This window comes from Lethenteron reissneri, chromosome 10 (assembly GCF_015708825.2).
Source record: "Lethenteron reissneri isolate LAM-NWPU_2019-01 chromosome 10, ASM1570882v1, whole genome shotgun sequence".
Lineage (NCBI taxonomy): Eukaryota > Metazoa > Chordata > Hyperoartia > Petromyzontiformes > Petromyzontidae > Lethenteron > Lethenteron reissneri.
The window spans coordinates 216,805-226,752 of record NC_083788.1 but is presented as its reverse complement, the minus strand read 5'-3'; the positions used below and the strand labels follow the sequence as shown (position 1 = coordinate 226,752).

At 53.0% G+C, this 9,948-nt stretch overlaps 1 protein-coding gene across 1 annotated transcript in view; it reads left to right on the top strand.

Moving 5' to 3' along the window:
* Positions 1-352: 352 nt before the first annotated feature.
* LOC133340778 (cathepsin B-like) overlaps positions 353-9,948 on the top strand; it is a 41,735-nt gene continuing 32,139 nt past the window's right edge. Inside the window, exon 1 of the mRNA XM_061549164.1 lies at positions 353-505. The gene's annotated coding sequence lies outside the window, so the exon portion shown is untranslated. The remainder of the gene's footprint in view (positions 506-9,948) is intronic.

Below are 9,948 nucleotides of genomic sequence, written 5' to 3'. Positions count from 1 at the left end.
GAGGGTATCACGTGGGTGGTGTGTTGTTGGGGGTGGGTAGCGTGGTGAGGGTATCACGTGGGTGGGGTGTTGTTGGGGTGGGGTTGCGTGGTGAGGGTATCACGTGGGTGGGGTGTTGTTGGGGGTGGGGTTGCGTGGTGAGGGTATCACGTGGGTGGTGTGTTGTTGGGGGTGGGTAGCGTGGTGAGGGTATCACGTGGGTGGGGTGTTGTTGGGGGTGGGGTTGCGTGGTGAGGGTATCACGTGGGTGGTGTGTTGTTGGGGGTGGGGTAGCGTGGTGAGGGTATCACGTGGGTGGGGTGTTGTTGGGGGTGGGGTAGCGTGGTGAGGGGCGTCGTGGGGGTGGGGAGCACGTGGCCGGTGGGAGGAGCGCGGGCCCGCTGGCTGCCCGCCGGCTGCCCGCTTATATAAGCGCAGGCATCCCGTACCCGTAGTGAGTCTCAACTATTGTTGTTGTCTCGTATCTCGTCACTACAGCTACGTCCCTCCCTCATTCACTCACCGGGTGAGTATTTGTGGATTTGATTCACGCACAAAAGACAGTGCCAGTCTGTGTGTGTGTGTGAATGCTGATGAATGAATGGATGGGGATGTTTCCTGTGACATTGGTTTCCCGTGCTGCTTATTGTTTTGTTGTCGGCAAAAGTATTTGAAGGCGTGTTTCAATTAACCCCGAGCTCGCAAAGCTTCTTGGCAGGGTTGAGATCGTGCCTGGATTGGTCGACCATCACAGGATGTTATAGTTGCTGCGTGGTGACCAAAGCCAGCAGCAGCAGAGAGGGATGCAGCTGATCTCTGCGGCGCTGCAATCTTTGTATATTAGTCAAAGTTCTCATACGCCTATGCTGACCGCACTTGTGACCAGCGTGGTGAAGTATGGCCAAATCGGTAACTCCCCCCCCACACGCTACGGACCTGCATGGAGATGAGTTGGAAGCCTCAAATCCAGCAGCAGCGGTGGGTTTGTGCTATCGTGCAGTGAAATTTAAGGCTGTTTGATAAGTTGGCGCAGGAGTCTTTGCCGTGAAATAATGTCGAACGGTAATTGGGGAGGCAGGCCTTCATCCAGCAGTGGAGTGAGCATGGGTTGGCGCGCTGTGCTCTGAACCCGGCGAGCCACAGTTCAATTCCTTCCTCACGGCCACCACCAGTGACGTTTATTTGAACCGGTCCTGGCCCTCCCCTAGGTCGACTCGGCCTCAATTGAATACCTATTGCTATTGTTAAAAATATTGCCACGAGGGAGACAAAGGCGGCCGGGCGTTGGCCACCCACCCCCTCGTGTGCCGAGCCGGCCTTTGTCGGCGCTCGCTCACAGCGCTTGCCCCAAGTCTGTTGCAGGCAATGGGGGTGATGTGGGGGGGTCTTTGTCAATTGGGACTCGGCCTGGCCTCGTGGTTTCCATTTGCGTACTCCGTCGTTCTCTGCTCGTTCGTGATTTTTTGTTTGTCGCCGACATTGTACTGTTGGAGATGGTTTTGGGGTTAGATCACGTAAATGGACAATGTTTATCGTTAAACCCGCCACCCCCAACCGACAGCCAATTTAGTTAAGGTTTGTCACGTAAACAAAACGTGGCCAATTTCGTTACTCGTACAGCACCACACCGGTGTGTTGGAGAGAAACCCCGCTAAAAGGTTTTACAATTCGTGTACCGTGACGTTTTGAAATTAAACAGCCAGCATCATCAGGCGGGGACGGCCACAGAGTTGCGGAGAAATCCTCATGTTTCGGGCTTAAATATCGTCGTGAGGGTTTTAGTCATCAACAAGCCAGGGTCTATCCACTGCTGAATAAATTCCGCCTTCAACCCTCGTCCACGCCACAGCACCCACCCTGCCTGCCCTTTACACCAGGGGAGAATAAAATCGTCGGTATATCTCCCATTTGGATGTCCTTGAAAAATATGGATAGTTTTGTTTACCCTTTTTGGCAATGCTGGTGAGAGCCATACGGAAGGCTGTCTCTGGTGTTAGGCCAAAGACGACGCGCGCCTTGTGGGTGATATTGTTCGCGAAAGGCCCCTACGTGTTTTGAAACATTACCGGTGCACGGTTTGCACGTTTTGCCACAATCACGTGTGGTTAATGCAGACTTACTAGATACCTTGCAGAAAGGTATCTCGGAATCAGAATATTTATACTGGAGGAATCCGATGAGCTATAGCTCTTTTTTTCCACGCATGTCCACTATGTTTCACAGATGTCCAGTAACTATTTGGTGTTTGAACACCTTAATACCTCCATTTTTATTGCCACAAAAGGGTAAACACCTGTAATTGTTTTTATACTTGATAACTGTCAAACAAAGGTCCCTTAGATTGGACGTCCTTGGCTCCCTGCTGTTGCACGCGTCCCGAACGTTCCTTTGCTGTCACGTCGTCGTTAGTCTTCGACCAATTGATGCTCATGGCGGTACCCGGGGTACCAAATAATACAAAAAGGCCGAGGCAATTAAATGTTATTTCTGGGACACTTTTTTTTAGGGGTGTACTTAACTCCGCGACTGGGGTACCAATAAATCCGAAATCAGTGCTACTACGCGATGTCTAAACGCCAAACATAAAAAAAAACCCGTTATCGAAGAATTCAACTTTGAATAGTGCATCGTGTACAGCTCGTCGAGATGAGTCTATAGCCGCATCGCCGACCTTCAACAGACTAAAAATTACTGCATCGGGGACATTGTGCGAGAGCCGGGGTGTACTATGGCACACCCCGGGGTGTACTATGGGCCATCAACAATAATAGTACATTTATCTGGCTGCTTCTAACATTATCTGGAGGCCCTGGGCCGATCCGGCGAAACCCCTCCAGAGGCTGGAACCCAGTTCGGGGGATCGGCAACGTGTCGCGTGACAACGTAGTTACGCTTGATTTCGGTGTGAAATATGATATACACTACATTATACACTACATACAACTTACACAATGAACATACTGCACGTGTGTACGCGTCACCCCAATGCGAAGTCGGCGAGATTGGAGTGGTAAGCATGGTACAGTAAATACAGCAACGCTTTAAAAATATGGTGTTTTTTTGTCTATTTGTGTTTATTTGTTCCAATTTCACGTTGCCAAACACATTAAAAAAAACATAATGTCGTGCAAGAACGCGCAAAAAATAAGCTATTTTAAATGGTGATGTGATTATCCGTCGATCTTTTTAAAATCCGATGCACCCACCGACCCGAAGCTGCCGGATAATCGATGATCTGTAATATCCTTTCAAACAACATGTCCCCCTTGTAGAAGGCTAGCATACTTCCTCAGTTCGGTATAATTTTTTAACCTGCGTGGCTCTTCCAATCGACGCGTAGGGGTGTGTGCTCTCATGTATTGATGATTCTTATCCTCAACTCTGTTGATCTTTGTTTCCGCGCATTATTATAAATTAGAGTTATACTGGTAGGAACGAAGTGGACCAGACCACCAATAGATTAATGTGTCCGTTCGTCCGTCCGACCGTCCGTCCGTCCGTCCCTCCGTGTATCAACATCGCCCCCTACTGCAAACACTTGGCATGACCCTACAAAAACCTTTAGACTCAGTGACGCTATCCTGGTAGCAACATCGCCCCCTACTGCAAACACTTGGCATGACACATGTAACATTCCCTTATTCCCTGAGATAGCTTTTGATTAAAACCTTGAAATTAAATAAAGTGCGCGCGTTTCGTTAACATTAACGTGAGTAGCCGCGTGTAAGAGTTACATTTTAACGACAGGCGCGCGCTATAATCAGTAGTTTATAAACTGTATTAGTCACTTTAAAGTTACTGAGGCCTAGTCATTCAGCGCCTCGTATACAGCCTTAGGCCTTTGCGTGGCAAGGTATATTAAGCGTTTATTTTAATGTTTATAAAAAGTTAATTGCACTTTTAACATTAACGTGAGTAGCTGCGTGTAAGAGTTACATTTTAACGAGACGCGCGCACTATAATGAGTGGTTTATTAACTTTATTTGTCACTTTTAAGTTACTGAGGCCTAGTCCGTTAGCGCCTCGTATACAGCCTTAGGCCTTTGCGTGGCAAGGTATATTAAGCGTTTATTTTAATTTGTTTATCTAACCTATATAATTCATTTTTTGTCCGTCCGTCCGTCCGCGTACGCTCCCTACCGGGGGATTTAGCTCTCGGACCGTGGGGTTCGGCGAGATTAAATTTTGCATGTGGGCACGCCCCCGGCCCTGCGGTAAACTTAGGCATTTCCGATTTTTCGTCTCTAAACTTTAAATCGGACCGATTATCGATTTAGAGCGATTTATCTTTATATATTTATATAACGCTTTATTTATTTATTTACTCTTGCCGGCCGGCGCGGACCACGGCGGTTGCCCCTGGCAACGGGTAGAGACGCTTTCGCTGCGGGGTGGACGCCATTTTGAATTCCCGTTGAAATATGCGCACGCATTAACACGCGATTCTGAGGTAAATTCATCAAAGTTTCACGTCCTCTTCACTCCCCTTCCACCCCAATGTGTGCAATTACTATTATAGGGTCGGTAGATAATAAAATTATAGCGATTAGACAGTATTATTGTAGCGCGTGGGGGGGGGGGGGTATTGGCCCCAGTACACACCCTCAGCCGGGTAGGCAATCTAGGCAAGGCCGGAGGCTCTGCACGGTACTAGGCCTCGACACCCCACCCGTGTCAAGCGACGACTTTGTGGTATAAACTTGATATACCCGGCGTTGCCCGGGGGGAAAATACATTTAAAATCTTCTGAAAACTTTAAAACATTACATACCAATGAAAATACAAGTGTGTAATTACTTTTAAACCCGACGCGCCAAGAATCGATTCTCTGAATCGCGAAAAGGAATCGAAGGTTGTAGATTCCTTTAGATTCGGATGATTCCCGTTTACTTTAAGTTGGTTAAAGTCGATATAAACTGCTACGAACGGGAAATATCCGGCGTTGACCGGGGCAAAAATGTTATTAAAACTCCTGAAAACATTCAAACATAACATATCAATGAAAATAAAACTCTGTCATTCAAAATGTAAACCCCCAACATGCCAGGAATCGATTCCTTGAATCGCACAAAGGACGAATCGAAGGTTGTAGATTCCTTTAGGATCGCGCTTAACGTGGTGAGGGGTGAGTGGTGAGGGGAGAGTGTGGTGAGGGAGAGAGTGGTGAGGGGGAGAGTGGTGAGGGGGAGAGTGGTGAGGGGGAGGAGAGTGGTGAGGGAGAGAGTGGTGAGGGAGAGAGTGGTGAGGGGGAGTGGTGAGGGAGAGTGGTGAGGGGGAGAGTGGTGAGGGGAGAGTGGTGAGGGGAGAGAGTGGTGAGGGGGAGAGAGTGGGAGTGGGAGAGTGGTGAGGGGGGAGAGAGTGGTGAGGGGGAGAGTGGTGAGGGGGGAGAGTGGTGAGGGGGAGAGTGGTGAGGGGAGGAGAGTGGTGAGGGGGAGAGTGGTGAGGGGGAGAGTGGTGAGGGGGAGAGTGGTGAGGGGGAGAGTGGTGAGGGGGAGAGTGGTGAGGGGGAGAGTGGTGAGGGGGAGAGTGGTGAGGGGGAGAGTGGTGAGGGGGAGAGTGGTGAGGGGGAGAGTGGTGAGGGGGGAGCGTGGTGAGGGGAGAGTGGTGAGGGGGAGAGTGGTGAGGGGGAGCGTGGTGGAGGGGGAAGGAGGTGGTGAGGGGGAGAGTGGTGCGGGGGGCGTGGTGGTGAGGGGAGAGTGGTGTTGGAGGGGGAGTGGTGGTGAGGGGGAGAGTGGTGAGGGGGAGAGTGGTGAGGGGGAGAGTGGTGAGGGGGAGAGTGGTGAGGGGAGAGAGTGGTGAGGGGGAGAGTGGTGAGGGGGAGAGTGGTGAGGGGGAGAGTGGTGAGGGGGAGAGTGGTGAGGGGGGAGAGTGGTGAGGGGGAGAGGGGTGAGAGGTGAGAGTGGTGAGGGGGAGAGTGGTGAGGGGGGAGAGTGGTGAGGGGGAGCGTGGTGAGGGGGGAGAGTGGTGAGGGGGGAGTGGGTGGTGAGGGGAGTGGTGGTGAGGGGGGGAGTGGTGGTGAGGGGTGTAGTGGTGGTGAGGGGGAGTGGTGAGGGGGAGAGTGGTGAGGGGGAGAGTGGTGAGGGGGAGAGTGGTGAGGGGGAGAGTGGTGAGGGGGGGGAGAGTGGTGAGGGGGAGAGTGGTGAGGGGGAGAGTGGTGAGGGGGAGAGTGGTGAGGGGAGAGTGGTGAGGGGGAGAGTGGTGAGGGGGAGAGTGGTGAGGGGGAGTGGTGGTGAGGGGGAGTGGTGGTGAGGGGGAGGGTGGTGAGGGGGAGTGGGTGAGGGGGAGAGTGGTGAGGGGGAGTGGTGAGGGGGAGAGGGTGAGGGGGAGAGTGGTGAGGGGGGGAGGTGGTGAGGGGGAGAGTGGTGAGGGGGGGTGGTGAGGGGGAGAGTGGTGAGGGGGAGAGTGGTGAGGGGGAGAGTGGTGAGGGGGAGAGTGGTGAGGGGGAGAGTGGTGGTGAGGGGTGAGTGGTGAGGGTGAGGGGTGAGTGGTGAGGGGAGGGGTGAGGGTGAGGGGTGAGTGGTGAGGGTGAGGGGTGAGGGGGAGGGGTGAGTGGTGAGGGTGAGGGTGAGTGGTGAGGGTGAGGGGTGAGTGGTGAGGGTGAGTGGTGAGTGGTGAGGGTGAGGGGTGAGTGGTGAGGGTGAGGGGTGAGTGGTGAGGGTGAGGGGTGAGTGGTGAGGGTGAGGGGTGAGTGGTGAGGGTGAGGGGTGAGTGGTGAGGGTGAGGGGTGAGTGGTGAGGGTGAGGGGGTGAGTGGTGAGGGTGGGGGGTGAGTGGTGAGGGTTGAGGGGTGAGTGGTGAGGGAGAGGGGTGAGTGGTGAGGGTGAGGGGTGAGTGGTTAGGGTGAGGGGTGAGTGGTGAGGATGAGGGTGAGTGGTGAGGGTGAGGGGTGAGTGGTGAGGGTGAGGGGTGAGGGGTGAGGGTGAGGGGTGAGTGGGGAGGGTGAGGGGGAGTGGTGAGGGTGAGGGGTGAGTGGTGAGGGTGAGGGGTGAGTGGTGAGGGTGAGGGGTGAGTGGTGAGGGTGAGGGGTGAGTGGTGAGGGTGAGGGGTGAGTGGTGAGGGTGAGTGGTGAGGGTGAGGGGTGGTGGTGAGGGTGAGGGGTGAGTGGTGAGGGTGAGGGGTGAGTGGTGAGGGTGAGGGGTGAGTGGTGAGGAGTAGGGGTGAGCTTGGTGAGGTGGTGAGGGTGAGGGGGTGCAGTGGTGAGGGTGAGGGTGAGTGGTGAGGGTGAGGGGTGAGTGGTGAGAGTGAGGGGTGAGGGTGAGGGTGAGGGTGAGTGGTGAGGGGTGAGGGGTGAGGGTGAGTGGTGAGGGTGAGGGGTGAGTGGTGAGGGTGAGGGTGAGTGGTGAGGGTGAGGGTGTGAGTGGTGAGGGTGAGGGGTGAGTGGGATTGGTGAGGGTTGTGAGTGGTGATTGGTGAGGGTGAGTGGGGAGGGTGAGTGGCGGTGTTAGTGGTGATTAGTGAGGGGTGAGTGGTGAGGGTTAGTGGTGAGATGAGTGGTGAGTGTGAGCGTGAGTGGTGAGGGTGAGTGGTGATTGTTGAGGGTGTGATTGGTGAGGATGAGTGGTGAGTAGTGAGGGTGAGTGGTGAGGGTGAGTGGCGGTTGTGAATGGTGATTAGTGAGGGTGTGATTGGTGAGGATGAGTGGTGAGTGGTCAGGGTGAGTGGTGAGGGTGAGTGGTGAGGGTGAGTGGTGAGCGGTGAGGGTGAGTGAGGGTGAGTGGTGAGTGGTTAGGGTGAGTGGTGAGCGTGAGTGGTGAGTGGTGAGTGTGACTGGTGAGGGAGAGTGGTGAGGGAGAGTGGTGAGGGAGAGTGGTGAGGGTGAGTGGTGATTGGTGAGGGTGAGTGGTGAGGGTGAGTGGGGAGGGTGAGTGGTGGTTGTTAGTGGTGATTAGTGAGGGATGAATGGTGAGGGTGAGCGTGAGTGGTGAGGTTGAGTGGTGAGCAGTGAGGGTGAGTGGTGATTGGTGAGGGTGTGATTGGTGAGGATGAGTGGTGAGGGTGAGTAGTGAGGGTGAGTGGTTGTTGTGAGGGTGAGTGGTTGTTGTGAGGGTGCGTGGTGAGGGTGAGTGGTAAGAGTGAGTGGTGAGGGTGAGTGACGGTTTGTGAGAGGTGATTAGTGAGTGGTGAGGGTGAGTGGTGAGGGTTAGTGGTGAGGGTGAGTGGCGGTTGTGAGTGGTGATTAGTGAGGGGTGAGTGGTGAGGGTGAGCGTGAGTGGTGAGGGTGAGTGGTGAGGGTGAGCGGTGAGGGTGAGCAGTGAGGGTGAGTGGTGATTGGTGAGGATGTGATTGGTGAGGATGAGTGGTGAGTGGTCAGGGTGAGTGGTGATTGGTGAGGGTGAGTGCTGAGCGGTGAGGGTGAGTGGTTGTTGTGAGGGGTGAGTGGTGAGAGTGAGTGGTGAGGGTGAGTTGTGAGGGTGAGTGGTGATTGTTGAGGGTGTGATTGGTGAGGATGAGTGGTGAGTAGTGAGGGTGAGTGGTCACGGTGAGTGGTGAGGATGAGTGTTGAGGGTGAGTGGTGAGTGGTGAGGGTGAGTGGCGGTTATGAGTGGTGATTAGTGAGGGGTGAGTGGTGAGGGTGAGCGTGAGTGGTGAGGGTGAGCAGTGCGGGTGAGTGGTGATTGGTGAGGGTGTGATTGGTGAGGATGAGTGGTCAGGGTGAGTGGTGAGGGTGAGTGGTGAGGGTGAGTGCTGAGTGGTGAGGGTGAGTGGTGAGAGAGTGGTTAGTTTGAGGGTGAGTGGTGAGGTTGAGTGGTGAGGTTGAGTGGTGAGGGTTAGTGGAGAGTGGTGAGTGGTGATTGGTCAGTGGTGATTGGTGAGGATGAATGGTGAGTAGTGAGGGTGAAGTTGAGTGGTGAGGGTGAGTGGTGGTTGTGACGGTGAGTGGTGAGGGTGAGTGGTGAGGGTGAGTGGTGAGGGTGAGTGGTGAGGCTGAATGGTGAGGGTGAATGGTGAGAGTGAGTGGTGAGGGAGAGTGGTGAGTGAGAGTGGTGAGTGAGAGTGGTGAGGGTTAGTGGTGAGGGTTAGTGGTGAGAGTGAGTGGTGAGGGTGAGTGGTGATTGGTGAGTGGTGAGGGTGAGTGGTGAGGTGGTGGTGAGGGATTGGTGAGGGAGGTTGGTGAGTGGTGAGTTGTGAGGGTGAATGGTGAATAGTGAGTGGGAGTGGTGAGTGGTGAGGATGAGTGGTAAGGGTGAGTTGTGAGTGGTGAATGGTGAGGGTGAATGATGAGTACAGTCAATATGCACTGCTGTTATCATACCAGGTACCACCACCACAATATGTACTCCTCTCATCATAGCAGATACCACCACAGCAGTATGCACTGCTGTAATCATAGCAGGTACCACCACAGTCAGTATGCACTGCTGTCATCATAATAGGTACCAACACAGCAGTATGCACTGCTGTAGTGATAGCAGGTACGACCTCAGTCGGTATACACTGCTGTAGCGATAGTAGATACTGCTATCGAGTTGGTAGATACCGCTATAGTAAATACTAAAACAGTCAGTATATACCACTACAGTCAGTCAATACTGCTACAGTCAGTATATACTACTATACAGTCAGTACATATTTCTACGGTGAGTAGCTACTAGAGTCAGTAGATACTATTATAGAGTGAGTAGATACTGCTATAGATTTTGTAGTTACTACTATAGTCGGTGGATACACTATAGAGTCAGCAGATACTATACAGTTAGTCGTTACGAGTATATAGTCGGTAGATACTACTGTAGGCCCAGTAAATACTACTATGGTCAGTAGTTATTACAGTCACTAAATACTACTACACAGTCAGTAGCTACTACTGGCCTCAGTAGATACTACGGTACAGTCAGTAGATACTACTACAAAGTCAATAGATACCACTTCCTCTGTTGTATGTAAGGCTGTTGTTAGTATATATACCTACGAGGGTAAAGATATTTTTTTGAGGGGGGGGGGAGACCACAATTTTCGGAAACATTTTGAC